The sequence below is a fragment of the Triturus cristatus genome, unplaced genomic scaffold (genome assembly GCF_964204655.1).
Source record: "Triturus cristatus unplaced genomic scaffold, aTriCri1.1 SCAFFOLD_147, whole genome shotgun sequence".
In the NCBI taxonomy this organism is placed as follows: domain Eukaryota; kingdom Metazoa; phylum Chordata; class Amphibia; order Caudata; family Salamandridae; genus Triturus; species Triturus cristatus.
The window spans coordinates 1,854,619-1,878,911 of record NW_028187462.1 but is presented as its reverse complement, the minus strand read 5'-3'; the positions used below and the strand labels follow the sequence as shown (position 1 = coordinate 1,878,911).

General features: G+C 52.1%; 1 pseudogene across 1 annotated transcript in view; it reads left to right on the top strand.

Annotated features, from left to right (window-relative positions):
* Nucleotides 1–8,542: 8,542 nt before the first annotated feature.
* The window catches only part of LOC146771168 (uncharacterized), an 821,319-nt pseudogene continuing 805,568 nt past the window's right edge, over nt 8,543–24,293 (top strand). Inside the window, exon 1 of the transcript XR_014975178.1 lies at nt 8,543–8,716. The product of XR_014975178.1 is annotated as an uncharacterized LOC146771168 (transcript). The remainder of the gene's footprint in view (nt 8,717–24,293) is intronic.

The window sequence follows — 24,293 nt, the reverse complement described above, 5'->3', positions numbered from 1 at the left end:
ATGAAAAGTGCCAAGCAACGGATACCAATAATTGCCAGGCTGAGAAATACAAAATCACCTTACTAACAGAGATTCCCACTCTTCTCGTGAATTGAGGCCTTTCCTTGTGGTATTAAACTGAGAAATGTACCATTGTTCACGGGCCTTACGTTTACAAGTCATGTTGCCACCTCTCCTGTCAAGCTTAACTTTCTCTAGGATAAACCAAGAGAAATCATTCTCTCCATGTCCTGCTTCAAGGAAATGTGGTACAAGGGGTGCTGTCACTTTTTTCATTTTTATAGCTGACCTATGCTCTTGCATTCTCACTCGGATTTCCCTACCAGTTTCCCCTATGTATCCGAGATCACAGGGGCAGCGTAAGAAATAGATCACGTTTTTGCTCCTACAATTGTTAAGCGTTGTGGATCGAGTAGTAAAACCATTGTAGGAGATTTCTTTTGCTTGTATGCACAATGGACACACATTACAGGTACCACATCTCACATTCCCAACTGCTGGAATGTTGGTGATCGTCCTTTGTATCAAGTCATTCTCCTCACGATATGTATGCACCAGCATATCTCTTAAATTGCTATTCCTTTTAAATGCAAATAGCGGTTTATCCAATTTAGTTTCTTCATCGTGATTGATAATGTGCCAATGTTTATTGACTACATTTTTGATCTGATTACTAAGATGGGAAAATTTACTGACAAAGACAACTTTGTTAGGAGGTTCTTTTCTGACTGCAGGTTTATTGACCAATGCTTCGCGATCATAAAACCTAGCACGTTTGAGGGAGTGGGACAAGAGTTTATTCGGATAACCTCTATCTTTGAACTTACGCTTCAAGTCTCCTGCATGTCTATAGAAGTCCTGTAGATCAGAACAATTCCTTCGAAGACGAAGGAATTGGCTGAACGGAATGCTTTCTCTTTGGGACTTTGGATGGAAGCTGGAAAAGTGGAGGAGAGTATTCTTAGCCATAGGTTTAGTGAACAAATCAACATCAAGACTCCCTTTAGATTCCCCACGTCACCGCCAGCCGCGGTCGGTAGTAGGATTAGCTGCAGGGCGGTGACGTGGGAAGGGGGAGGGGCAGGGTGGGGGGTAGTAAATTATGGATTACGGAGGTTTACAGGTAAATTAACATATACATTAATAAAACGAATTTCGTTGCGTGCACTGCATCCCCAAATGCAATGCAGTGCACGCAACGAAATTCGTTTTATTAATTTATATGTTAATTTACCTGTAAACCTCCGTAATCCATAGTTTACTACCCCCCAACCTGCCCCTCCCCCTCCTCACGTCACCGCCCTGCAGCTACTCCTACTACCGACTGCGGCTGGGAATGATGCCGCCATCTCTGGGTTCCGTCTAAGCGCTGCAAGACACATTCCAGGACTGCTTAAACATGCTTCACCCTGGCACTGAGACAGGTGTTCAGAGACGGGCATCATGCCAGTCACACCCAGGGGCCTGGTGGTGGCAAGTCTATAAATGACTAAAAAGCTGTAGGAAGAAAACTATAGGAATGCTACCATTAAAAACACGAGTATATGTTTCTCTGAATGTCTTGTCAGTAACCTTTTACTTTCCTGTGACTTTCCGGAGGTGTCTAGTAGTGTCAGGTATTGAGAGTGGTGCACATCTAAACACGAATGAATGAATGAATTAAGAAACTTGTAGAGCGCAGCGAATACTCGGAGGCGTCTCGCTAGCTTCCATAAGTGTCTGCTATTTTCCCTGATGCCATTTTGCACAGCCCCTTTCACCACCTCAGCAGTGCAAACCAGGGCGTCCAGAGCACGAAGACCTTTTGCACCGGTTGAGGAGGTGGTGGCAGCCGGAGAGTGAGCCCAGTGCATCCACAAAGCAGTGTATCATAAACAGAGGTGAGCGAGCCACTGAATGCTCGAGCCTGGAGCCTGGCTCTGGCTCTGGCTCGCCGCCCATGACAAACCGAGCTTTCCTGTGGCTTCTGCCTCCCACCCTGGAAGTGACATCACGGCCAGAGCCGCCAACTTTGGAACTGAGGAACACGTTGAGTCTTGGCGTCAGCTCGACATCCTGTGATTCTGGGCAAATCACGTAATCTCCCCATCCCTGTGAACAATGCATTGAGACCTTGTGTAACATCACTGGTGCTCATGCAAAGCGGTCAAATATCTTCCAGGTCTAGTTCGCGCTATATAAAAAATGCACAGATTTAAAAATGAAAGCCTTAAAATAAGGAAATCCAAATATACCACCCGTTTACAGGTTGATTTGTAAAAAGTGAAACCAGAAACCCTGTATAAATCGTGGCTTCCCCGCTTAAATTGTGTGATCTTAAGCACATATCAAACTGAGTTGGGGTTTGCATGTGAATTGCCCCTATGAGCCTTCCAGCCGTTCTGTACTTTAGAATTCAACCTTCCAACACTTTGCAGAGTCGTTATAATACAGAAGTGTCTTATCGCTGCTCCGTGTAGGTTGATGGTCTTCAGTTGGGAGCAGCATCCTAGAGGGAGGGATTATTTTCCTTCCCTTTGTGGCTATACTCACTTTCTGGTCTCCACAACATCCCCCTTATTCCAGGAGAGGTCCCTCTTGCTCTGTGGGTGGTGGTCGCCTCGTAGTTGGGACTTTGATCTCTGCTGTGCATGTGTGCTGCACAGAGACACGTCTCAGCCTGTTGGTGGACTGATTGTTTTGAGACCTTCCTCAGTACCTCAGAAGGTCCTCTTCCTACCACTGAGAGTTTATCTTATTCCCTTCATGCTAGACATTTGACCCCTGGTGGCCTTCGTGTAGCTGTTTGCAGATTTCATGGGGGGGCCTCCTGATGAAATCCAGTTCTAGGCCCTGTAGTTGTTGCAGTGTCGTGCATGTCTCACAGAGAGTGCTCTGAAGCATCAACTGTAGGGATCTATATGTGACTCCATGGCACAGGTTTTCACCCCAGCATTTCACTCAGAGACTCATCCTTTCAAGGGTAATACACCGATCACTATTAGGTAATAATGACCACCTGTCAGTAGCACCAAGACACACGTGAGGTAAGACGCTCACTGATGTGACACTACACTACATCATTCTCTGGGGCTGCTGCTCTTTGCTGCTCTCCTGTTTTGCATTCAGGGATGGGTTCTGCTTTAGGGCTCTGAGGTGGTGCCCCTTTGAAATGCTAACATTTTTTCTGTAAACAAATACTAAATACATCAATTTAATTCGGGATACAATCTCAGATCATCTCTCGAACTAATTCTATGTATTTAAGTTGGGCTTTCTGTCCCAGGACACGTTCCCTGCCTCGCGCTGAATAAGGAGGAGCCGGGAGTCAGACAGTAAATCAACTTTTTGCAATGTGACCTCTGCAGTCTGCAATGTTTCATATCATCATACATGCTGTCAGCAAACTAGCTAGTATTTCCGTCCAAGATCGTCCTTACCCGGGTGGTAGCGCTCTCACTGGCCCCTTCCCTGTGCTGCCTCCTGACTGCTCACCCATGTGCTGTAGTTTTGACGGATGCCTTCGCCCTTCAAGTGGAGCCCCCTGTACCACTATCAGTTATTGTAGCAGCTACTCAAGTGTGCAGGTGGCAAGCAGAATGGGAAGTGCTCTACGTGTTTTCTCTGTAAGAAATTGGAATGCAGCCCCTAAGAGCAAAGCTAATCAGTTGAACATAACAAATGGAATATTCTGTATCGTTGCTAAACATGCAATCCATGCCTAAAACAGTTTGCGCCTAATAATTTTCTTTTAGTACCTGCTGTGCTATGCATATCATCCATCGTCTCAAACCCCAGAAACCTAAGCAACACTGCAGGCAAGAGCCAGAAGGGCAGCTCCAGGGTTGCGATCACTGTCAGTCATGAACTCGGTCGGTTCGTTGTGTATGCTCCTTTTTGGACTGTGGACCTGTTTTATGGTCTGTTGTGCCAGTTTTCCTGTTGGTTGCGATGATATTAAAACATACTTTGCCTGTAGCAAGATCAGTCATGCAATCTCTCATGCCTTGCAGAACACTGATGTTTAAATTTGCCAATTTGTAAACCTGTCACTTTTTCATCGAATTCACAAATAAGGGCAGTTTTACTTTGTTTCCTGGCCCTATTTTCTATCCCATTCCGAGCCTGGTCGTGAACGGACCGTCAATCATCCGATCGCTTGCCTGAACAGTGATCATCACTCACTGTCCTTCCCGAAATCAGTCCTGCTCCAGACTACTGTGTGCGTAGGTTGTCTAGCCGTTCTTTTTTGTGAACGTCTGCCCTGTTGCTCGCCCTCGGCTGGTACGGGACGCCAAATATACAAACCACCCTTTGCTGCTTGCAGGACAAACAAGCATTGGCAAAGCCAATAGGTCTCGCCATTGGGACCTTTTAAATGTTTAGCCATGCAGCACATTCTCCTGACATCAAAGTTTATGGTAAATCAACTATGATATACTGGTCCTATTACTATCATACATAAATTTAAGTCCTTTGAGAGTGTCGGCATGTGTATTTTTTTTAGAGGAAAGACCAGAACCAATTTGAAAAACAAGCTGACACCCTGGGTAAGATATTCGAGCCTTTAGAGACAAAGGTTCCAAGAACAGAAAGGGCACCCTTGCTGTGCAGCTCCACACCATCGCTATGCACATTGTGACTTGTATTTCACCAGCACTGCTGCACTTGTGCCATGTTGGCACCAAAAAGGCTCCTGCACTGGCACCAGAAGTCGGATTCATTGATGGTAAATAGTAACCAGATAACCACAGGCTGTGTGAATATTTAGGTTCCGTCTGTTGAATACCTCAGTTGGAAGTGCGAATTCCACGCATATATTTCTTATTTTAAACTGAAAAAAACCTTGTTTAACTAGAGGAACGTAGAGGTCAAATAATTAAAAACCACCCCCACCCAAGACATTTGATAAAGAGGAATGGATTTACCTCTCAGACTAGGAGTGAAACAAGCCCCCCTCCTTACATTCATTCACACGAAGGGGGCAGAGGTATGCTGGAGAGTGCTGTGTAGGGGAGGAAAGAACCTGGCTGCCTTTTGGCGGCTTTAGAATTAAGTAAATACTCAACTGAAATAAAATGAGAGGTAGGTTACCATCTCCCCTAGCATCCCCAGGCACCCAATGAGGACCTAGCCCTGGAGGGAGGAAGGCGAGGGGATGCAGTGTACAGGTGAGATGCTGCACTGGACTATTGTGCAGTTGTGAGAAGGGTGGAAATCATGTGCCTTGGGACGGGTGAAGCGTGCAGGTGATACCAGAGGAAGAGTAGTGTGCAAACAGAGAGCTAAAAAGGAAAAGGGTGGGGGTGGGATGTGGCTTAAGGGCTACAACTGTCTCTTAAGGAACTGGGGAACCAGGTCAGAGTACCGCCGTCGGTGTAACACCCTGTGATTCTGGGCAAGTCACTTAATCTCCCCGTGCTTAAAACAAAATGAACATGACCTTGTGTAATGTGAGTGTTGCTCTTGTACAGTGCTTCAGGTTGTAGTGGGCTGGCATGGGAGGGAGGGGATTTGAGCAGGACTTTGAAGATTAGTTGTAGCAGTATGCAGGGCATAACCTAGATCCAATCTTCGCAGAGGAGGCTCCTCTCAGGGACCACTCATTCAGCCTATGCCCTAAGGATAATGGTGAGAGATGGCAGTCTGCAGGGGGGCCCAGTGTTCTGTATTAAGCTACTGGTATTATATAGGTTGAGCCGGAAGCTGACGGAAAGAGAGTGTGGTGTTCGGTGGGAGGCTTCACAGATGTGTGCAGTGCCAGGATGAAGTGGTGTATGGTACAGAAGCAGGGTTTGAGAGTGCTGTGCAGGGAGATGGGGCTGTAGCTCACACACGCCAGGATAAAGCGGTGCAGCATGTACCTGGACCTAGAACAGAATAGGTGCGCAGGATGGGTTAGGCGGGAGAAATATGCAAGTGTCAGATACTGACCATATGAACATGTATACTGGCGGCACAAGAGGTACCACGCACTGATCCTAAAAACACATGCAGCGACAGCAAGCGCGGTCACAGCTGTTATAGAAACAGACACAATGGCAGCATGACTTGTGCCTCTGCTGATCACAGAAACATTTACAGTGACAGCTAGAGAGGCTCTTAAAACTGGTCATAGAATCACACACTGGCAACAAGAGTGGTGGCTCTCACTGGCAACGGATTCATATACAGTGACGGCTAGAGACGGCCTTATTATTGGCCGTAGAAACATATATAGTGGGTAGGGAGGAGGGTTTGCCCGGCCACTAAACATATACCAAGACATCGAGAGGAGTTCTTCTGACGGACAACTGAACTATAAACCTTGGCAATAAGACAGATGCTTCCCACTGTCCACATAAGCATGTACATTGAAAACCAGGGAGATGCTTCTCATTGGCAGCAAGAATTAAGGTTGCCAAGCGACTCTGAGTATGACATGAGCATTTCTGTAACAAGCTAATATGAATTCTGTGAGTTGTAGTCATGGATTAGTACAGCTGACCTGATTGCAATAGCCTACCTAATGACAAGGCTTAGCAAAAAGAACTCGTGGGACTTGGAGTGGTGTCCCTGCGGGTATACTGTCTTGACAAGAGACATTTCCTCATACAGATTATAAAAACACAGTTTCTTCTCCCATATCATAGATGTCTCCCTGACACTAAGATAAGATATTTCCAATTGATCATAGAAGCGTACATATACAGCAGACTTTCCCCACGCCACGTAACCCAGGTAATGTCGCGGTCTGGGAGACTGCGCCACCTCCGCTAGCAGACTGGGGAGCTAGAGGCACATTTAGGACCAGTAGGATAGAGGCAAACAGCCAGGCTGGATAAAAAGATGTGAGGGGTGGGGAGGGGCAGGAAGTGGCCGCCAGCAATTACATCCAGGGAGCAAAGGATAGGAGGAGAGTTAGAAAGAGCTTCTGTGAACACACCCACAAGAGGAGCCAGCAGCTGGGGAGCCAGAAACACGACAGCTCCAAGCCTGTGAAAGAGGCAAAAAAATAAAATAATTAAACGAAGTTGAAATCCTGCATTAATGCGATAAGGGGCAGCCAGTGTAGAACCGTTCGTGGCTGGCATGCACCCTGCCGGTGCCTCCAGTATCCCCGAAAAGGGGTAAAATTGGATCCCAGACACCTCTCAAAGCACAACTGTGAGGCACCCTTGTTCACCTCACAGCACCATGCCCACTCCCATAGCATATGTTAAGGAGATTGATATAGCGCTTAGAGGAGCAAACAGAAGCTAAACATCCAGGGGTGTACACAGTGCCTGGAAAGCGTGTGGCCGGGGAAGTGTTCCTCTTTGAGGGAGGAGAGATATACATAGGGAGCATGGTGTATGACTCTGGGGTTGTACAGAGTGCGAAGGCTGCAAGTGAGCGTTACGTCTGGAACAACACTTTACAGTGTAGGAAGAGTGTGCATCTGAGGTGGTGATGGTGAGGGGTGTATAAATAGCGGAGTTGGGATACTATGTGGTCAGACTGAACGTGGACTGGACTGATAAGGGATACCCTGCCAGGCAGTACCGCCACGAGGGCATGTGTGCTGGCCCCTGAGCCCATCTGTACCCCTCTGCTGTCCACAGGGCTAGTGAGAGCCCTTTGCTGGAGTGAAGACTGCGGTGCCAGGAGGAGTGCCACTGGATGGGGGATCACCATTCCCCGGAACTGCTTTCCTGTCTTGATGAGTGCCCCCTGCCTTCAGAACTTGCCCAGTATTGCCTGCCTGCTCTCCTGCCCTAGCGCCTCGTGAGCGCCTTCGGTCGTTGGCCAGCACTCCAAGGAGGTGGGGAGCGTGGAACTGTGCGCCACCTAGCGCCTGGTGAGCGCCGTAGTTGAAGTGCCTGTGCTGCTCTGCCTGCAACTCTAGCGCCTAGTGGGACTATTTTCTGGATTACCAAAAGAGGTGCGCTATCTTCTGCCCCAGAAGCTTCTGGTGGGACCTAGCACCTTGTAAGCGCTATTTTCGGAGTGCCAGGGAACAAGGAGCGGACGCCTGTAGCGCTGTGCTGTCAAAGCACCCTATCCAGGTTTCCAGGAGAAGAGGAGTGGGTGCCCACCCCGCGTGTGTGCCGCCTCTGAACATTTCAAAAATAGCAGGAGCCCACCCCGCGTTTCTGCCGCGTTGTTGTGCTCCCCAGCGGGTGCCTACCCCGCTTTATGCATATTTTATGAGTGGGTGCCCAACCCGCGTGTGTGCACCCTTCCACGGGTGCCCACCCCGCATCTGCCTTTGTTTGTGAGCGGGTGCCCACCCCGCGTGTGGCCGAAAGAGCGGGAGCCCCCCGCTGGTGTATTGGCTTAAGGACGGGAGTCTACCCCGTATTGTCCCTGCGTGAGGGAATTGCCGCCAAGAATCACCGCCGCCGGCCCGGGATGCTCAGGAGTCCCGCGCGGCTTCCCCGTGACATCAGAGGAGCCACGCTGGGATTGGCGCCGGCGGGAGCAACTCGAGGAAGTCCCGCCCTGCAGAGGCGGAAGCGTGAAGCAGGGAGCCTCGCGGGCTCTGCAGCAAAGCCCCGGGACCCACGAGGGGCGGCCCGGGTGAAGCCCAGTGGAGTGAGGCGCGGCGGATGGCAAGCGGGGCTCCCGAAGGTCAGTGAGAGCCCCGCGTGCGCCATTGAGGAGAGCCTGGGTCCGGCGGGAGCCCACCCCGCCTGCATGTTGCTGCGCCTGCAGCAAGAGATGTCTGAAGCCTGCTGCCGGGAGGCCACCGAGACACCTGCAGCCCGAGAGCCCGGTGAGTGGGGCATTGGGGGAACCAGTGGCAGGGAGGGGGCAACGGGGCACATTATCGGTGCCCGCCCCCAGTGATCCTTTCAAGAGGCATGGGCATGGGCTTCTCCAGCTGCCCCGCTTACCAGTGGGCAGCTGCAACGATTTGGGGGCATTCCTTGAACCACAGAGTCCCAGAGAGGGGCTCCATCTGGGCTCCCAATTGCACAGTAGTGCCAGTGTTCCTTGGGGCTACACCGCGGGGCCGCCATTGCGGGCCGCTGCAACAGTTGTGCATTTGTGGTGGCAACAGAGTCACAGAGTGGGGCTCCAACTTGGGCAACACTGTTTTCAGAGTCCCTGCGTGGGGCTCTACCCGGCACGGGAGTGCCGAGGCTGACTTCCTTTGGCGTTACAGCTGCCCCACAGGAGCGTGGGCAGCTGCCACGAGGGGCATGATAGGGTTTTGTGACGCTCTGTGAGTTAAACACCCGGTTGGGATTTCGATGGTGCGCTACGGACGGATGGCCTCATTTGTTTCCTGCCGATGCCCCTGATAATGCTGTTATGCTAACGAGTTGCCCATTATACTCCTGTTGGTGAGGGGCCTAGTGTGTTCCTATGCCTAATGCAGGAGACGAGTTATGCTCCTGAGGGTGCCTAACGTCAGGTTTTTATGTTCTAGGTTATGCCTCATGCTAAAGCGATGTATGTAAATGTACTTATGCCTATGGTTATGCAAATGCGCTTATGCTCATGGTTTATGCCCCATCTGAATATGGTTGTAGAATGCATTCGTACCTAGGATGATGCCTAATGCTTTTCCCCTCAGGGTTGCAGAGTTGATTTCAGGCCTATTGTGTTCCTGCGGAAGAGGTGACAGAAAGAGGCGTGGGTGGTGCACTGCATAAGCTAGGTGAAAGGTATTTTCGTTCAATAAGGTCTGGGTGCGCAATCAGGGTGGTGTTATCCGTCCTAACACCATCAATGAACAGCTGAGTAGTGTCTTGCAGAGATCTGCAAGTACATCCCCTGGGTAGGCACTCCAATGGGTAATCAAACTAAGTTGATTCATGCAAAAGTGAATCCTTTTAAGATGTGTGTTTTTAAATGCTTTTATTCAGCAAATTAGTTCAATTCAATATTGTTTGGCATATCAAATGTTCATTTGTAATCCATACTAGCAGATCTATGAATCTTGATCTCCTATGCATTTCGGGCTGGGACGCCCTTGGTCACGGAGCATTCGTAGATACCGGTGGCAAAGCGTGCCGTCCATCGCTTAGTCGATGGGTCTGCGTGTGACCCATCGACTAAGCGATGTTGCATTGCCAAACAATATCGAATTGAACTAATCTGAATAAAAGCATTTAAAAACACGCATCTTAAAAGGATTCACTTTTGCATGAATCAACTTAGTTTGATTACCCATTGGAGTGCCTACCCAGGGGATGTACTTGCAGATCTCTGCAAGACACTACTCACCTGCGGAAGAGGTGCCACATACTAATATGTTTCTAGGCCTAATGTTTTCATTCCAGGCCTGCGCTAATGCGTTCATGCTAATGCTGGTTCTGGGCCTAGTGTTTTCATGCTACGGAGATGCCACATGCTAATGCGGTTCCCTCAATCTTAAGGTGGTTATGCCTACCGTGATGCATAATATGATGTATGCCTAATGATCTTGCAGTGATGCCGCTATGTTCCCATGTTAATGCCTACATGGCTGGTTTTATGTTTAGGCCTAATGGCTTCGTGTTAATGTGATTTACGCTCGCATGTTTATGCCAATACTAATGTGATTTATGCTACGTGCATGGTCTACCAGTAGGTACTAACGGATTACATACATTCTTGCTTATGGTCTTTCATCTATTCTTAGACTTATGATGGTTTTGGCGGCGGCCCGATTGGCCCTGCCCTGTAAATAGTCCCTCTGTAAATGACTAACCGGTGCCAGTTGGCTCTGTGTTCACCACCGTGATTGCACCCTACTGCATTTGGTATAATACACAAGTTATTTTTCATGCAACCTGGTGTGGAGTCTCTTTTTTAGTGTGCCTGGTATGTCGCCTGTGAGTGCTGCGCGGCTGCTTTACACATTTCCTCCAGAGTTTGGCCCACCCGCTCTGCACCACGCTACCCCGTTTCTAACAGTGAGCAAGGCTACATTGCAGTAATGTGCGATAATGTGTTGCATGTCTAAATACTTATAAGGTCCCAAAGGCGAGACCGATTGCATTGCAAATGCTTGTTTTAAGTTTACTAGTCCAGTATGATTTCTCTGCCTATGAGCCTTGACAGTTGTCTTTTCTAGGTAGGAGGGCTTTAGTAACCCAGGCTACTTTTTTCACTTTGAGAAACATTGCCTAGTGGCTGCAGATCACTAACCCCAAAAACATTTGCATGAACAGTGTTTTTTACTGGTGCCTGCAAGAAAGAAATAGCAATAATAATTAAAAGTTGCTCCCCGAAACCAGGAGGGCCGGACTGGCTACCGGGATTTCCTTAATAAACCATGCAAAACAAATGTTCAAAAACGTACGATTTAAAGCTATTTGTTTTGCATTGTTTATTTAGAAGCGCGGGCAGCTCCCCAGCAACAAAAAAGAGCCCCTCAGCAGTGAACCTTGACTCCACCCTGCCACCCCAGCAAAAAACGCCGGCAAGCCAGTCCGTCCCTACAACCCTGTAGAGCTCAGAGACACTTACCTTCTGCTGTCTGCTTTGGGCCACTGTCTCTGACCCCAGATATAAAGCAGTTTACAGAAGCTGCTCTCTATGGCTGATAAACGGTCCCACTGCACCTGGCCTGAAGCCACCAGTGCCTTTGCATGCATATACACATAGTGCACATGCGCAGTAAAGTGCCTTCGATCAGACATGACCATAGAGCACATGTGCGATCAGTATGTGCTTGTGCATGCACCGAAGAGCACCACACTTGGCGCTAGATGAGACAGCATAGCACAGGATGGATATGACTTGCAGGGGACATGGGTCTGGGGAGAAGCGATCAGCACTAGGGGCGAGACAGGGAGCATCTCAACGGTGTCCTGAAACATGCCCATCCACCCTATAGCTCCACGTCACTATATTTCGATGAACCTACAGCGCAGCATGCCATGTTGTATTGGCGCTGCTCCTGATGGCACACATAACATGAAGAGGCAACATTAGTTTTTTGAGTGGCGACCACAACACGTTATAGCTGTTTTTTGAGCAGTGGCTGGCATGCACTATTGTTGGTTTTGAACACCAAAAGGTACGCGCCATTGCTGGTTTGTGAGCAGCAACAGGCACGCAATTTTGTTTTTTGAGTGGCGACTGGCATCTGCTATTGATTGTTTCTGTTTTTTGAGATGCGACCGGCATGCGCTATAGCTGATTATTGAGCAATGACAGGCACGTGCTATTGCTGGTTTTTGCACAGCGCCAGGCATGCGTTCTTGCGCCAGGCACCCGTTCTTGATGGTTTTTGTGCAGCGACAGGCATGCACTACTGCTGGTTTTTGAGCAGCGAACTGCATGTCCTATTGGTGGTTTTTGAGCAGCGACCAGCACACCCTATTGCTGGTTTTTGAGCAGTGACCGGCACGTGCTATTGCTGTTTTTTGAGCGGCCACCAGCTCGTGCTATTGCTGATTTTTTGAGCAACAACAGGCAGGTGCTAATGCTGGTTTTTGAGCAGCGACAGGCACATGTTTTTTGCTGGTTTTTGAGCAGCGACAGGCATGCACTACTGCTGGTTTTTGAGCAGCAATAAACACGCGCTATTGATGAAGTCAGATAGAAGAACGCCCGGCAGTCCCACCAGTGTCCTCTACATGGGACGACCCAAGCCAGGGTGCGCTATTGCTGGTCTTTGAGCAGCGACCTGCATGTGCTATTGCTGGTTTTTGAGCTGCGACCGGCACACTTTATTGCTGGTTTTTGAGCAGCGACCTGCACGTGATATTGTAGTTTTTTGAACAGCGACCGGCACCTGCTTTTGCTGTTTTTGAGCAGCGACCAGCACGTTATTGCTGTTTTTGAGTGGTGACCGGCACGTGCTATTGCTGTTTTTTTGACAGCAACTGGTATACACTAATTCTGTTTTTTGAGCAGTGACCCGCACTGATGGTTTAGAGCTTGAGGTGCCACATCAGTGGGTGCTGAGGGAGATAGATAGTAGCGCAACTGGTTTCTCTTGAGGCAATTGATAATAACAATGCATCTGCATTTCAATTCATGTTGAAATATAGCAGTTAGTTCAGGGGGTCCCAGGACAGTCAGTGACTACTGGGCTCCAATGTGACAAATGGAGTCTTTCACCTCTGTTATATTCTACCTTACTATTGGACCCAAAATTAGCACCAAATGCACTCCCTTCATTTGATCCTCACAGATGTGAGGCAGAGCAGCAAACCTGGCAAGGCCTTAGTTTGCATATGTGTGACATTTTCATGTTTTTGGTGCACTTTTGTATGACTCCTGATCCACATACGAATGGAGATAGGAGTTGGCATGCATTATCCACAATATTCTGGGAGGGCCACCCTCATCTGGGATGTTGCTATATCTTGTATTGCTCTAATTGTTTTTTCATATGAATCATTGCATAGCTATGGGCCATATTATCAAGGAACGGCGATAACATTATCGCCACTTTAGCGGTAGGAAACTGCCGCTAAAGCGGCGATAATGGGCTTGATAATATGCCCTTGTGAATTCCCATAGAAGCCCAGGTTCTGGTTTGAACCTGGGCTTCTATGGGAATTCACAAGGGCATATTATCAAGCCCATTATCGCCGCTGTAGTTGCAGTTTCCTGCCTCTAAAGCGGCGATAATGTTATCACCGTTCCTTGATAATATGGCCCTATATCCTTTCTAACATAAAACTTTCCAAATAAAAATAAAATAAAATGATGGTCAGTGGGAGGTGGGCAAAAATCAAAGTTTTTTAAAATCTGTCGTTTTCTACAATTACAATTTTCACCTGTCGTAGAAATGGAAGTATATAGGTTTAATTGTGATGGGCACAGGTTCAGACCATGCCTCATGCCCAGGGTACAACTCCAGTCAGTGCCAACAGATTGCAGGGGCAGAGTACCTGTGCCTGTTAGACCCAGCGGTGTCAAAAGATAGCTAGCGGGGGCGTGGCTTGGGCAAGATGGCCGATCGGACCTAATCCGAGTCGGCTCCCGCACCACCCCGGGCTTACCCCGGTGACAGCGCGGTTCCTGGGTCCCTGGGCGGGACAAACGCTCTCCGAGTGCACAGGCGAGCAGATGGGCACCGGTGGATCGGGGCGAATCCCGATCGGAGGCTGACTGGAGCGCCCGAGATCCGTGGCTGCGGCGGCGCCTACGACGATCAAGATGGCGGCTCCCACAGCGAGATCGGCGCTCCGCGCCGGGCGTGGCTGACGGACCGGTGCGCCTGGACTGGGGGCGAGTGTGGCTGCATCTCCCTGGGGGCCTTCGTGGAGGCTCGGGCCCGGAGGGGGCGTGAAGCGGACCAGGCATCGACCGGCGGGGCATCTTCCCGAGGCTGCGGACTATGCAGAGACAGGGACCCGCGATCTCACAGCCCCGGATGTTGCGGCCTCATTGCGGAGGAAGCGGAACGTGAGCGGCAGAGGCACGGTGAGGAGCAGGAGTGAGGACTGCCAAGGGGGCCCCATGAGAGCTCACGCGCCTGGACGGAGCGGGAGGAGGGGCAGCTGGTGAGTCGCCGTGCATGTCCCTACAACTCTGAGGTGCTGGTGGGAGGCCGCACCCTCGTGGTCGCACCGAGGGGCCTTGGCTGCACCCCGTCTGCAACGCGCCTCCCCCTCGGGGGGCAGAAGAGAGAGACTTTGACAAGGGGCACGCGAGCACTGGACAGGGGGGGCCGGAGGAGGTCCGCCACCGCATTCGCGCCGACTGGCGGGTCCCCGGAGATCCAGCGGAGGCCTTAGCGAAGGGGGCCAGGAGCGGCTGGGGTGTGCAGTCGGAGCGGTCTGAGGCCCCGGGTGCTGTTCGGGGGACCCCTGCTCGTACGAATCACTGGTTGAGCCGGTCGGGGGCGGCCATATGCCGGCTAAGAAGGGTCAGGCAAGACGCAACGCCTCTGTCACCGCCTTCTTCAGTCCAGCGGATAAGGGGCCGTCTGGGGCCCCGGCAGAACCACCGGGTGCGATGGCGCTAACTAAGGAGGACCTCCTGGCCTCATTGCGGGACTTCAAGGCGGAGCTGCGGGAGGAGATTGGCCGGGATGTCCAACGCTCGATGGACCAGTTGTGCGCGGACTTGCGCGACCAGCTATCCGGCCTCAGGCAAGACGTCGACGCGGTGGGCACACGAGTGGTGGAGTTGGAGGCACACCATAAGGACTTGGACAGCAGGTCCACGGATCACTCGCGACAGATTCAGGCCCTCCAGGATCAACTGACGCAAATGCAGCTAAAGGCGGAAGATCTGGAGAACTGCGCTCGACGCGATAACATACGCGTGCGCCACTTGGAGGAGCGGGCGGAGGGTCCAGACCTCGAGGCATTCCTGGAGGGCCTCTTCGCTGAGGTGGTGAAGCCGCAGACCCTCAAGATCAAGCTTGACCGTGCACATAGGATGGGCTTTTTGGCACCGGGAGACAAACGGAGGCCGAGAGACATACTGGCTAAATTTCACTCCTACAAAATCAAAGAGGCTGTCCTGGCGGCGGCCCGGAAGTCCTCGGAGGTGTCGTTCCAGGGATTTACATGTGCGCTGTATCAAGATTTATCCCCGGCGACGTTGGCGAGGTGCCAGTCCTTTCGGCCTCTGACTACCAAATTGAGAGCGGAGCACATTAGGTATCGTTGGACTTTCCCCTTTGGCCTATCATTTGAATACCAGAATAAGCAACGAACTGTGACGGACTTGGCGGCCGGCAGGGCCATTCTGGGACTTTCCGCATCAGAGGACGAGCAGGAAGAGGGGGGAGTTTCGGCATCTGGCGGAGCCGGGGCGAAGGCCGGAGAGTGGGCTACGGTGGGCTGTGCTCCTCCCAGATGACTCCGCGGGCGACGCCATCGGGAGATTGCTTTATCCAGCAGAAGGGGACCTTGTGCACTTGTTGCGCGCTCCTGCGGCCTCGCCTGCTCACTGCCCCATCAGGTCGGGTGGCCAGTACAGAAGCAGGAGTATCGCAGGGCGCTGGACTGCAGGTTTGGGCCTGTCGGGGGGCCTGGGAACAACAGTTGAGGATGTTTTCCTCATTTCTTTTCTTTGCATAGAGCTATATTTGCTGCCGGGGTGGGGGTGGGCGGGTTGCCATGACCCTCCGAGTATTTCACACTTGGATGTTGTGTAGATATGGGGTATTTTGGTTATTTCTATTCTTTTTTCTTCTCTCCTTTCCTTCTTTCTCTCATTTTCTTTTCTTGACACGGAGGGTGGGGGGGTATTCCGGGGGGTGGGGGAGGGTGGAGGAGCGGGGGGGCAGGCTCTGGGCTTGGCTGCTGATGGTTGCACTCATTCCAATACACAATGGCTTTATCCATAGGCTCCTGGAATGTACAAGGGCTTAACTCCCCCCAGAAGCGACAGAGGGTGATGAAGTACATATCGGACCGTCACCTGGACATAGTTGCACTGCAAGAAACTCATCTGCGTAGGGGGGAAGACCATAGGCTGCGGCATAGGTCATACCCACTCATGTACAGTTCTTCAGCCACCACTAAGCATAGGGGGGTAATGTTGCTGTTCCATAGCGGAGTGAGGTTCCAGCCGTTGGAGGTATGCTCGGACAAGACGGGAGGTGGGTGATGGTGAAAGGGGTTTTAAGGGGGCAGACCTGCACTTTCATTTCCCTTTACGCACCCAACACAGGTCAGGCGGGGTTCCTGTCCACTTTTTGTTTGAGATTGGAACAGTTTGCGGAGGGATCGGTGGTTCTGATGGGGGACTTTAATCTGGTCTGGCAGACAGAGTTGGATAGTTCGCAGTCGCAAAGGGCTGAGTCGGGTGCCTTTTCCACGGCTTCTAAACAACGCTTCTCTGATTTGGGTCTTTGCGACGCCTGGCGCACCCTTCATCCTTCCACGAAGGATTACACCTATTTTTCACATGTCCATAAGTCGTATTCCCGGTTGGACTATATTTTTATTAATCGCTTTCTGTCGGGGTCCCTGCTGGATGCTCAGATCCTTCCACTCTCCATTTCTGACCATAGCATGGTCACGATCACACTTCACTGGACGGGCCCCCGGGATCGCCAGCGGAAGTGGTACTTCACTGCCTCCCTCACCAGGGACATAGTGCTACATGCATCACTGCGGGAGGCTATAGACGACTACTTTGCCCTCAATGGCGCGGAGGAGACCTCGGAGCAGATACGATGGGACGCATTTAAGGCGGTGCTCAGGGGCAAGTGGGATGAGCTTACTCTCTTGCGGCTACGTCACGCCTCTTATATCCAGGGGAACAAGGTTGGAAGGCACCTGGCCCGACAACTCCGAGTTAAACGGGATAAGGACTATATTGAGGGGATGAGAGATGCCGCGGATGTGGTTATTCACTCCGACGCAGGGAAGGCGGACTGTTTCCGCGCCTTCTATAGCAAGCTCTACTCGTCAGACTCTTTGGAAGGCCCAGCGCAGGAAGATTATCTGCAGGGGTTACAGCTTCCCCAGGTTACCGCTGATGCCAACGCGGACCTCTGCGCCCCCATCTCGTTAGAGGAAGTCACCAGGGCCACAATGGCGCTTAAATTAAATAAAGCTCCTGGACCCGATGGCCTCACAGCTCTGTTCTATCGCACCTTCGCGCCGGACCTGGCTCCACGCCTGCAATCTCTTTTTAACGCCGTCATCACCCAGGGGGTGGTCTCTCCATCCATGGCAGAGGCGGTTATCACGGTCCTCCCCAAGCCGGGGAAACCCAAGGATCACTGTTCCTCTTACCGCCCAATCGCGTTGTTAAACCTGGACGCTAAATTGTATTCCTCTATTCTGGCCGCTAGGCTCAATCCTCTAATGACAGCGCTGATACATCCCGACCAATCCGGTTTCATTCCGGGGAGGCAAACGCATGATAATACACGACGCATTGTACATCTCATTGAAAAAGCCCCTAGAAGACAGTTGCCGGCCGTCCTGGTTGGTCTGGATGCCGAGAAGGCATTCGATCGGGTGGACTGGGGCTTTCTCTTCTCCACCATGCGTCGGATGGGCTTTGCGGAAGCCTTTATCGCAATGATTCAGGCCAACTATCGGATTCCTACATCGCGTGTTCAGGTCAATGGGACCTGTTCGGCTCCGTTTGCCCTCTCTAGGGGCACCAGCCAGGTGTGCCCTTTATCCCCCCTCCTGTTTGCCCTGAGCATTGAGCCACTGGCGATGGCCATCCGGCACAACCCGCAGCTTACGGGTATTCCGTTCGCGGGAGAAGAACACAAGATCTCACTATTCGCTGATGACATGCTTCTCTCCCTCACTCACCCCTCCGCGTCGCTTCCGACTCTCCTCGCAGAACTGCGGCGCTATGAACAGGTGGCAGGGTTCAAGATTAATCCGGACAAGTCGTACATCCTTAATCTTACGCTTCAGGGTGCTGAGCTTTCGCGCCTCCAGCAGTGCACGCCTTTCCGTTGGGCGACTACATCGCTCCAATACTTGGGAGTTCAGCTCACTCCATCAGTAGATGATCTGTATAAGGCCAACTTCCCCCCCTTCTTGCGCACATTAAGGCGGACTTGGCGCGCTGGAAGCCTATGTTTATCTCCTGGCTGGGGCGAATTAATTCGCTTAAAATGACGATATAGCCGAAACTGCTCCACTTGTTTCAAGCCCTCCCCATTGATGTCCCTCTCTCTTTTTTCTCGACTATGCGCTCCCTATGCTCTCGCTACATCTGGCAGGGGGGTAGAGCCTGTCTGTCATTTTCCTTGTTGCGGAGGCCTCGCTCTGCGGGCGGGGCGGGCCTCCCCAACTTCCACCTCTACTATAAGGCGGCTCAACTGCGTGTATTGATAGAATGGTCGAAAAGAGAATCGGATAAACATTGGCTACATATGGACAGGTCGGTGGCGGGTCGGACTATCTGGGATTTAGCGTGGCGCCCGAAACGAGATAGGCCGGATAACGCATACATCCGCACGCCCACCAGAACAACGTTGCGGGTTTGGGACACCCTGGCTTCGGACGAACGGTGGACCACTTTCCCTTCCCCCCACACCCCTAATCATGGGCTGGCGGCCTTCCCGCCGGCGCTCACTAGAGGGCCATTCGCAGCGTGGGAGGAGGGGGGTTGTTTAATGATCGGACATCTCTTTAAGGGGTCACGATTGATGACTTTCTCCGAATGCAGGACTGACTTTAACCTTCCGCAGACTGAACACTATCGATACCTCTAGCTCAGGCACTGGCTTCAATCACAGGAGGTCCAGGCAGCGATCCACAGGCCCCAGACACCATTTGAAAAATTTGCGCGTACTACCACAACCATGAGGGGGGCAATCTCATTTCTTTATGGTCACCTTTTGGCAATTGTAGTCTCCCCGTCCCCGCGATTTAAGGCTAAATGGGAGGAGGTGCTGCTTAGACCAATTGAGGAACGGGAGTGGGAGGCGTTGTGATCGGACATCTCTAAGCACAACCACTCAATAGAATTGCGAGAGGCTCACATGAAGGTAATGGTGGATTGGTACCTCTATCCAGCTAAACTGCGGCGTATTTTCCCAGGCACCTCTGACCGCTGCTGGAGGGGGTGTGGGTTGCTTGGGGACTTTCAGCACATTTGGTGGACCTGTCCTACGATCCGTCCCTTCTGGGAAGAGATCTTGGCGCAAATTAAAGCTGTGTTGGGCTACCCGGTCCCCACCTCCATGGCGACAGCATTGTTGGGCCTACGAGATCCCTCCCTGCGCTACCAAACCAGAGCGGACAAGGCCGTGATGTGGCTGTGTTTGGGGGCGGCGAAGGTGGCTATCGCCGCCAATTGGAAGAAGCGGGCGGTTCCCACGGCCTCGATGTGGCATGCCCGCCTCTGGAGACTCCTGAGTCTAGAGAGAATGGCGGATATCTTCAGGGATGACTATGCCGCATTTGAGCTCAAGTGGGGCCCACTGGTGACTTTCCTTTCTAGAGGTTTGCCGGCGGCGGTTTGTCCGCCCCAGCTTAGGGGCTTACGGCTGTTCCAACTGTAGTAGGCCGCAGCGGCTATGGGTGACATCCCCTGATTGTATAGTTCACTGTTGCGGGGTCCCTGGGTGAACCCTTGACCTGTCCCCGCTCTGGTCGGGCCTCTCCCCTCCCATGCCCCAGCACCGGGCCTTCGGGCCCTCTACTGGAGTCCCTCCCCTGTCTCTTTCTCTCTTACTTTTCCTTCTCTTTCCCCCTTTTTTTCTCGTATGATTTGTGGGGTGGGGTGGGTGGGGAGGGAGGGAGTGTGGGGAGTTGGGGGTGTTTATAAATTGGATTTGCAGCTTCATGACACAGTGTCAGCTGGATGCTTAGACTAAGCCTTTAGAGTGCCGGACCGGCGCTGGACTGTTAGAACCCGATTGACGCCCACTGGAGGTCTCCGGGGCATAATTCCAGGGCTTGCTTCCCCTCCTTATTTTAGCTCTTCTGTACCCCTCTAATAGCGTATGTTGCGATTGGGGAAGCTCGCCTCTTCTGGGTTCGTTAAGGGTCGGTACGTTGTTGTTGTATTCATCATCGCTTGCTGGTCCACTCAACTATGAGGCACATGTCATGGTCTGTTCCGTTTGTTATGCTTTTTTTTATGAGGCTAATAAAAACAATTTTGACAAAAAAAGATAGCTAGCATAAGAGGTATTTTGAGTACAGGGCACATTTGAAGTGTATGAGCTTTGAGGTTAGGGGTCACGTGATATTATAGCAAACCATAAATAGTAAAAATCATTGGGGCATATTCTCAAGGAGCTATCACCGAGCTAACGGCACTTTATCGCAGCCAAAGTTATCGCCCCATTCACAAGCTGGTGTTAATGGCCCACAGCACCAGTTTACCCGCAATAGCAGCCGCAAAAAACATCGCCACAGAAGACCCCCGCAACTACGCTAATGAGATGCAGAGTAGGCGTTCCCATGCCAAAAGCCGCAACAACACCACTCCACAACATTCACAACGACCAGCCAGAACTGCGATAAGAACACAAAACAGGTGATAAGGCGCGTTAGCAGCAGGAAAATAACACCTGCTCTGACCTGGTGCAAAGTTGGACCACAGCCTGCACCACAAAAGGGAGCCCAGCCCAGACCCACACCTGAAGAACAACAGATGCACCTGGGCAACTGAACATGCAGCCCGGAGGGCCGAAAGGGCATCAACACCCACCGCCACCACCCCCAGGACCCCCTCCCCGGCACACCTCCCCGACCAAAGACATGGCACATCAGCTACACCTAAACATGTACAAAATAATCCGCTTGATGTCGCACAATCACAACTGGTGACATGCATGTGTCGTCACAAAAATGAGCATGACACATTTACTTTTGAAGCAACAAACTTTATTAAAATGAACAGTGAAATGAAATGAAGACACACGGTGGCTCCCCTCGGGACAATCCGTAGGTCACAGCCTGCAAGACAAAAATCATATTGAGAAGGTGTGTCCTGCGCACATCAAAGGACAGAGAGAGAGCGAAGGAGAGAGAGAAGAAGAGAGGGAGCGAGAGAGAGAGAGAGAAGAAGAGAGGGAGGAGAGAGAAGAAGAGGGGGAGAGAGAGAGAGAGAAGAGGATAGGGGGATAGAGAGAGAGAGGAGGAGAGGGGGGAGAGAGAGAGAGAGAGAGAAGGAGAGAGAGAGAGAAGAGAGGGGGAGAGAGAGAGAAGAAGAGAGGGGGAGAGAGAGAGAGAGAAGAGATAGGGGGAGAGAGAGAGAGAGTGCCGCCCCTGTGCACCCAGGCCACACTGCTCACCTGCTGCCACCGGTGTGTCTCCAACCACTTGCCGGTATGTATAGCAGTACACCAGATCACACATTGAGACAGAGCCATCATCTGAAACAGAGTCCAGATAAATGATTGGCACAGTACACACACTTGCACAAGACAACATCGCCTGCCCGCCCATGCACACTGAGGCAAAGGCACCCCAGCCCCTCCCGCCGCCCATCGGAGCATGCCCGCCCATGCACACCCAGGCCTCACTGCTCACCTTCCGCCACCGGCATGTACACAGGAGGTCCCACCATGTGCTGCTGCAAGCCACAAGCCTGGGGACCATAGACATGGCACCCTCCACACCATGCACCCCCGCTCCGCAGGCCACCAGGTCTCACGTTTGGTGCTGGGTCTTGATTACTCCATGGCATAGGACATACCAGTGCACCAGGCATCATCGCAGGTCGCACACCCACTCAGCCCAATGGGTGCCACTAACTCTGGGATCCCGGAAGCGACACCACGTGGCGGTAGACCCGCGCTGCCCGCTGGCTCTGGCCTACACTGCGGCCCAGCAGGGCACACAAAACCTAAGCTGTCCGGACCGCCGGGACGGGGCATCATCGCAGGCTGCACACCCGCTCAGCAGCTTAAGGTGCCACTAACTCAGTCCACCCAAAGTCACCTTCCCATGGTGGGGTGCCTGTGCCGGCCGCAATGCTCTGGGTGCCACTAACCCTGTGCAACTCCAGTCAGCGCCACGTGGTGGTAGGCCCGTGACGGCCGCAAGGCCTCGGGTGCCACTAACCCTGTTCGCAACAACTCATGGGCCTTTTATGATTGAGAATCGTGGAGCGTCCGTCATCCAGTCACCACCGGCAGAGGGGAATATGACGTCATCGGCCCCTTATGTTGGCGGAGTCACATGGCCTGTGACACCTGTGCCGGATGGGTGTGGTGTGCATGCAAACCTGCCCTCAGGGAGTGGCTGTGACATGCTGACAACTAGACCAGTGACCTGCACACCACCAGTGAGTACGCCTGCGACGGGTAGCAATGAGGACCCCCCCCTTGGAGCGTAAGCGGAGTGGTCTGGCCTGCCGTACGCCGGACCAGCGCAGGGCTTGCAACAATGACTCATGGTATCTGGGCGTGGTTCAGTCCATGTCCGGACATGTAAGTGACTGATGCGTGTGTCCCTGTTGTGGTGTTCACGGGACCCGGTAAACAATATGCAATGTAGCACCCTCTGACTGGCATCCCACAGGATGAGCATCATTGACGCAAGGGAAATCACTGTCCCTACATTCATCCATACATTCATACATGAATGATGAAAGACATGACACAGCAGTGCATCACTGGATGTTTATTGCACATCCAGTGCAGTTCTGCATCTGGAGCGGTACAGGGCAATGCCGAGCACACTACACAATATGGGCCCGTGGAGGGCCAGCCAGAGTCCATCCGGGGATGAGAAGTACTGCGGAAGAGGAAGGGTACAGTCCGCAGTCTGGTCGCCGCGTCATTGGTCGTCAAACAGGATATGGCAGTCCATGTCGCTGTCCAAGGTGAGTGCATCGGAGTGTATCAGGGGTCAGTGGAAGGTCATGAGGCCATGTGCGGCACCAAGCAGAAACAGGCCAAGTAACGGAAATGAATGCTAGTGTCTCCTGATCACAAACCCATCCACGTCCTCATCCTCGAATGTGTGCTCTGCTCCACCTGTGGGTGTTGCAGTACCGGCTGAGGCACTGTGTGCCACTGACACATCAGGTGCCGAAGTGGATACGTCTGCCACACTGTGAGACAATGGCACACCAGGGGGCGGAGATGTGGATGGTGTGGGTGCAGCAGCATTAATCTGCGCCACGTCTTGTGGCGGCAATGCCATGATTATGATCTGCAGGGCATGGTAGATCCCACCTACATTTCGCTGATGTACAGCGGTGGCTGCCATCCTTTCCGCCTCCATCCGCACCATGTCCTCCATGAGCCTCTGCATGTGTGCCAGCTCACGGCTGGTATCGCTGGTGCACCTCTGAGCGGACAGGTGTCTTTCCCCCCTGCGTCAGGACTCCAGCGATGTCAGTCGGGGCTCATTGGAGACAATGGAGCGGGTCTAGACACCCATGGATGCCGTCCAGTTTGGTGGCCATGAGGTCGGACTCCACCCGCACCTGCTCAGCCGTCTCCCTCTGGGCGTTGGAAGGCCGTGTGTTGTTCCTGGGGGTCTTGGGAGACTGCTGGGGCCGTGGGTGACTCCTGCTGGGTGGTTTGGCTGGTGGGTGGTGTCTCCTCGATGCACCTTGTCAGCCCTGATCCTGGACGTGAGTCGCAGATGATGTCAATGATGTCTAGGAGGGCTTATGCATCGATGCTGGGGTTGTCGTCCTCGTCATCAGTGAAGAGTGGCTGGGACTGCTCTGCAGGGGGTGTTGACGGTGGCCCTGCAATGTGAAGGGGAGAGGGTGTATTGCAATGTGTCCACATGTATGTAGCCGTATGGTACATGTTGACATTCAGACAGCATGGCATTGTACATTGTGACAGTCTATAGATCTGGGCGATGACCCAGAGTCATTGAGGGTGTGCACTGTGCTCTGCTTGATTGTGCATGTGTGCCATCGTGGCCATCTTCACCTGCCCCCCCAGTACTTGGTGGTCACTCACCCTGTTGCAGTTGCGTTGTGTCCTGTCGAGCAGTGTCCGGTCCCCCGACTCCGGCCACAGTATCCACACTGAT